Below are 6,965 nucleotides of genomic sequence, written 5' to 3' on the forward strand. Positions count from 1 at the left end.
TTCATCTTGGACTTTCAGGATGGTGACAAATGCACTTCTGTTACTGAAGCACCACAGTCTATAACATTTTGCTATGAAAATTGGACACTATTGGTCAGGGAGGGAAAATCAAAAACACAATGAGACATTATGCTACTCCTTCAAGAATTCTGTGATCAACTAAAGAGAAAAGATCACATGTGCTTTGGCAATGCAATGTGGAATAACGGGAACACTCACATGTCTCTGGTGGATACATAGAATGATATAGCTACTGTGGAAAACAGTTCAATATTTGTCCATTATGTTGAGAATGAAAACATCACGTGACTGTTGATAAATGCACAGTAGTGCTTAAAACAGATACCCAGAAAATCCAAAACAGAATTGTGAACAGCACTGTAGATAGTGGCAATAATTTAGAGAAACAATATCAGGTCAACTGATTACTGCATTAGTGAATGTGGTATATGTATAAAAGGAAACAAGACACAGTCATAAAAGTGACAGAAGTCCTAACACTGGCCACATCAAGAAATTGTCTTGTGAAATTGGCAAGAGAAACAATCTGGAATCCCAAGGCCCCATAGGCTGTCTCTCCATTACGATATCAGACTGAAAATGTCAAATTCATAGGGAAAAAAAGGCAGGTCAGTGTTTGCCATGGCGCAAGGTGTGAGGTAGAGTGGATAGAAAATGAAAGTTACATATCTTGGGTTCTATAGATTGCTTATAATCAGAAAATAGTATTAGATAGCAAGGAATGAGAAAAGCACAAAGCTTCTGGCATATTACAAAACTGAATTGTATTTTTTAAAGGTTACAATGGCAAACTGGTGTTGTGAGTTCACCAAAACAATGTAGCGTATATTTCAGGTAGGGCATTTCTCCTGAACCACAAATCTTCTAATGTTGTGATGACACTGCCTAATAGACTCTTTGGGCTACCAGAGAAAGCTCCTCATTTCTAAAAACAATCTCTGACAGTGAAAATTAAGTCTCAATGTGTGAAATTCCCTTGCCAGAAATAAATGTGGTGGTGGATATTTGCCTGATGGTGTACATTACTGTTTTACAGAGAGAGCCCTGATTTTGGAAAGGAGTTTTCACAGATTTCATTCACTGTTAATTGAAAGGCAGAGAATCATTACACATTGAAAGAAGTCTCTGAAACAAAATGTGATGCACCTCCTCACATGTGAGCGTAGATATTTCCACCGAGTGGAAAGGAAGGATTGTTCACAGAGGCAGGGCAATGGCTGTGGTCTCTTGCGGGTTTCAGCCTATGCTATTCTTAGGGACCTGGAGTCTAAATCAGTCTAAAACTCAGATTGCTGCAGATATGATGTGCCTCTCCCATTCTCTTCCATGTTTCTGTGGGTCTCCAATGGCTTGAATATATGTTTCATCTTTTACAGTTTGCATATGTTTTGTGTTAGTTTAATACTCTGGGGTTCATAATTGAGGAAACATTCCCAATTTTCTCCTTTTACTCATAGAGTCTTTATATTTGGCACATGGGACTCCATGTGTGGTTAGGGAGTCTATCATGACTTCCAATTCTTTGTACGTCACCTTCCAAGGCGTGGCAGAGAGTGACTTCCCAAGAGAAATTCAGTGTCTTGGACAAGTAGAATATGGAGAACTACAGAATATACTGAAACAGCTACTGCTCCACAACAAATAAAGTGGACCTTCCTTTCCTTCTTAGGTAATTCCTAGGAAAACTGACGTCTACTTAAAAACATCAAACCCTCTGAAATCAGCCAGTTGATAGACATGTATTGGGAAATTAAGTTGGCAGACTCATGGAGCCTATACTGCCTGTCAGAACTGACAGAAAACCATACAAAGTGTATCCTTCCTCTCCATGTACCAACACCCACTTGACAATTCTCAGCAAATTATGAGGACAATCTTAATCCTGATGCCCCATCTTGCTAGGTATGATAAGTGGTTCTGGTTGAAAATCAACATTAGAGACTAGAAGACCCAATCTGCTTCTCTGGGGAGCTCACATTCATCTGGAAACATTCTTTGATGGCACATTTTTTGGAATCAGTTCATACTCCAACTGCATGTCAGTTCTAGCTCCTCTTTGAAGTGGCAAGTTGATACCTGGCAAGTCATTATGTCTGGTTCCATTGGCCTCTGTACTATGAGAAGATTGCTTTAGGGAACACAGAGAATGGTGAACTCAAACTCAGGGCTCAAAGTTGAAGGACTGTCCTGGATAAGTCTCTGGACAGCATATGGTCCAAGGCACTTCTCTGGCTGCTGCCCCCTGGAGAGAGGATATTGTTGTCACAGTTGTTATTCTGTGATACATGTGGATACTGGTATGTGATTCGCCAAGCAGCTGCAGGTCATGGATTACAGCTCCAGTGCTGGGCAGACTACAGAGTTTGAGTCTGTGAGGAAAGTGACTTCTCTGTCCCTGCTCGGGCTGTATCTTCCTTCTTATGTCCTCAGTGTCAGAGAGTGCATAGCAGTTTCCTGTTGAAAGGCCCTCCTGAGAAATCAACGTTCTGGTGCCATCATCTTGGACTTTCAGGACGGTGAGAAATACACTTTTAGTATTGCAGCCACATAGTCTATAAAATTTTTACTATGCAATCAGACACTTTATCGGTAAGGCAGGGAAAATTGAAAGCACAATGGGACAATATGCTACTCCTGCAAGAATGCAATAATCAGCCAAAGAAAAAAGATCGCATGTGCATTGATAATGCATTGTTGAAGAACTTGAATGCTCACATGCCTCTGCTGGATACATAGAATGATATAGCTACCGTGGAAAACCCTTTGCTATTTGTCCAGTATGTTGAGAATGAAAATCTCACATGACCATGGATATATACACAATAGTGTTTACAAGGGATGCCCAGATCTCGTAAACTAATCAGCAAGGCACTATAGATAATGGCAAAAATGTAGAGACACAATATCAGGTCAACTGATGAATGGAAATGCGAAGGTGGTGTATTGGTAAAATGAAACCAAGATGCAGTCATAAAGGTGACAGAAGACCTGATCCTGGCCACAGCAAGAGAGTTACTGGAGAAATTGGCACAGAAAGAAGCTAGCATCCCAAGGCCAGCTACACTGTCTCTCCATTAAGATAACAGAACAACAATGACAAATTTATAGGGAAAGAAGTCATGTCAGTGTTTGCCAAAGCGCAAGGTGTAAGGCAGTGTGCATGGGAAGTGAATGTTGCATGCCTTGGGTTTCTATTGATTGCTTCTAATCAGAAAAATTGTACATCACAGCAAGGTTGGAGGAAACTACAATGCTACAACACTGAATTGTATTTTTTAAAGGTTCCAATGGCAAACTGGTGGTGTGAATTTTACCAAAATTTTGTAAGAGATATTCCCAGTAGGGCAACTCTCCTTAACCACAAGTCCTCTAATGGTGTGATGGCCCAGCCTCCTAGACAATTTGGGCCACATGAGAAAGCTTTTCAGTTCTAAAAATAAACATTGTCAGTGAAATTTAGTTCCCAATGGGGTAAGTTCGCTTCCTAGAAATAAGTATGCTGGTGGATATTTGACTGAGGGAGTAGCTTGCCTTTCTACAGAGAGAGCACTAATTTTGGAAAGGAGTTTTCACAGAGTCCATTCATTGTGAACTGAAAGGCAGAGAATCATTAACCATTGACAGCAGTCTCTGAAACAAAACATAATGGTCCTCCTCACCTGACAAGGTGAGGAGCATAGATATTACATCAAAGGTTGGATGTATTTCAGGTGAACATAGATATTTACTTCAAGTGGAAAATAAGGATTGGACACAGAGCCGGGGCAATGGCTGTGGTCTCTTGCGGGGTTATAGATTGGATTATCCTGAAGGACCTGGAGTCTAAATCAGGCTAAAGCTCTGATTGCTGCTGTTCTGCTGTGTTTCTCCTATTCTCTCCCATGTTATTGAGGGCCTCCTATGGCATGCCTATCTGTTTCATCTTTTCCATGTTTTGAATGTTATGTGTGTTTCTTTAAGACTTTGATCTTCACAATTGAGGAAATATTCCCAATTTTCACACTTTTACTCATAGAGTCTGTGAATTTTGCATGTGGCACACCATGTGTAGTCAGAGAATATAGTGTCTTCCAGTTTTTTGTTATGTCACCTGCTAAGGGGTGGCAGAGAGTGACTTCCCTGGAGAAATTAAGTGTCTTTGATAGGTACAATATGGAGAACTACAGTATATACTGAGCCAGCTACTGAGCCCACACAGCAAGAAAGTAGACCTTCCTTTCATTCTTAGATAATTCCTGGCAAACCTGACCTGTACTGATTTACATCCAGCCCTCTGAATTCAGCCAATTGAAAGGCACATATCGGGAATTTTGGATGGCAGCCCCATGGAGCCTATTTTGCCTGTCAGAACTGACAGAGCAACAAACAAATGTGTATCCTCCCTCTCTGTGTATCAACACTCCCTTGACACTACTCACCACATGATGAGGGCTATCAAGAACCTCATACCCAAATTTGCTGTGTTTCATAAGTGGTTCTAGTTGAAAATCACCATCAGAGACTAGGAGACATAAACTGCTTGTATCTGGAGCTCATATCCATCCAGGAACATTCTTGGATGGGGAACGTTTTTAAACCAGCGCTCACACCAACTGCATGTCAGTTGATGCTCCTCACTGAAGTGTCAAGAAGATCCCTGGCAAGTCATTATCGCTGGTCCCAAGGGCCTCTGTAGTATGAGAATATGGCTCTATGGAGCAGAAAGAATGGTGAAGTCACACTCAGGGCTCAAAGTGGATGGACAGTTCTGGATGAGTTTCTGGGCAGTAAATGGTCCAAGGCACCTCTGTGGCTGGGCAGTAAATGGTCCAAGGCACCTCTGTGGCTGCAGCCTCTGAAGAGGGGATGATGATATCACAGTTGTGACATGTGTATATTGATATGCGATTGACCAAGCCCCAGCTGGGCACGTATTAAAGGTCCCGTGCTTGGCAGACAACAGAATGTGTGTCTGTGAGTAGGCGACTTCTGTGTCTCTGCTCTGGCTGTTCCTTCCTCCTGAGGCACACAGTCTGAGACCCTGCTGAGCAGTTTCCTATTGACGTAGCCTTCTGAGAAAGCAATGTTCTGGTGCCTTCATCTTGGAATTTCAGGATGGTGAGATATACACTTCTCTTAAAGAAGCCACACAGTCTATAATATTTTGTTATGAAAATCGGACACTTTGTCAGTTACAGAGGGAAAATTGAATGCACAATGACACAATATGCTACCCCTTCAAGAATGTTGTGATCGCTTGAGACGCGCCTCGCTGGGAGTTTTCCTGTTTCCGCGTTCCTGTGTGGCACTGCGGTCAGTGGTTTCCGCGTGGCCTGGAGCGAGGCCAGGCGGCCCCCGCTCGAGGTGCGCGTCGCCATGGCCGCGGTTCCTGAGTTGCTGCAGCAGCAGGAGGAGGACCGCAGCAAGCTGAGATCTGTATCCGTGGACCTGAATGTTGATCCCTCGCTTCAGATTGACATACCTGATGCACTCAGTGAGAGAGATAAGGTCAAGTTCACAGTACACACCAAGACCACGCTGCCCACGTTTCAGAGCCCAGAGTTTTCTGTTACAAGGCAACATGAAGACTTTGTATGGCTACATGACACTCTCACTGAAACTGCAGACTATGCTGGGCTTATTATTCCGCCTGCTCCTACAAAGCCTGACTTTGATGGCCCTCGAGAGAAAATGCAGAAACTGGGAGAGGGTGAAGGGTCTATGACCAAAGAAGAATTTGCCAAGATGAAGCAAGAGCTGGAAGCTGAATATCTTGCTGTCTTTAAGAAGACTGTATCCTCCCATGAAGTCTTTCTTCAGAGGCTGTCTTCTCACCCTATTCTCAATAAGGACCGCAACTTTCATGTTTTCCTGGAATATGATCAGGATCTAAGTGTTAGGCGAAAGAATACCAAAGAGATGGTTGGTGGCTTTTTCAAAAGTGTGGTGAAAAGTGCTGATGAAGTCCTTTTTTCTGGAGTTAAGGAGGTAGATGACTTCTTTGAGCAAGAGAAAAATTTCCTCATTAACTATTATAATAGGATCAAGGATTCATGTGCAAAAGCTGACAAAATGACCAGATCTCATAAAAATGTTTCAGATGACTATATCCACACTGCAGCCTGCCTACATAGCCTGGCTTTAGAAGAGCCCACAGTCATCAAAAAGTACCTACTGAAGGTTGCTGAGCTATTTGAAAAACTTAGGAAAGTAGAGAGTCGAGTCTCCTCAGACGAAGATTTAAAGCTGACAGAGCTTCTCCGATACTACATGCTCAATATAGAGGCTGCTAAGGATCTCTTATACAGGAGCACCAAAGCCCTCATTGACTATGAGAACTCAAATAAAGCGTTGGATAAGGCCCGCTTAAAAAGCAAAGACGTCAAGTTGGCTGAGGCACACCAGCAGGAATGCTGCCAGAAATTTGAACAGCTTTCTGAGTCTGCAAAAGAAGAACTAAGCAATTTCAAACGAAAGAGAGTGGCAGCATTTAGAAAAAACCTAATTGAAATGTCTGAACTGGAAATAAAGCATGCTAGGAACAATGTCTCCCTCTTGCAGAGCTGCATTGACTTGTTCAAGAACAACTGATCTGCCTTTTCTCTGAATGAAGGACACGAATGTGAAAGCCAGCATCACTTGCACTTAAATCATTACCACAGAAGATTTATTACCTTTGACTTTAGTTTAAAATTATGTTAATAAATATTTTGATTTCTAAAAATCTTAACACTTAACCATGTTGGTTTAAAAATATTTCTATTACGTGCTACTTGGACATAACTAATCTTTTCCTTATGCATTTAATAGCTCAAAGTGGGTAGAATCTAAATACTGGGTTCTCCTGTAATTTGTCTAGTTATTAAAAAAGGGTGCAGGAAACATGTGCCTTCTGGAAACAAGAATAAGCAATTGCCTGGCACATGTAGTCTCATTGTTTCATGTGCTCATATCCAGTTATTTTA

The 6,965-nt window shown here is 41.9% G+C and overlaps 1 pseudogene; it reads left to right on the forward strand.

The window, feature by feature from the left end:
* The first annotated feature begins 5,261 nt into the window (after nt 1-5,261).
* LOC148754337 (sorting nexin-5 pseudogene) lies at nt 5,262-6,730 on the forward strand (annotated as a pseudogene).
* Nucleotides 6,731-6,965: the final 235 nt, after the last annotated feature.

The sequence above is a fragment of the Rhinolophus sinicus genome, unplaced genomic scaffold (assembly GCF_057876585.1).
Source record: "Rhinolophus sinicus isolate RSI-liver-muscle unplaced genomic scaffold, RSI-T2T HiC_scaffold_23, whole genome shotgun sequence".
NCBI lineage: Eukaryota > Metazoa > Chordata > Mammalia > Chiroptera > Rhinolophidae > Rhinolophus > Rhinolophus sinicus.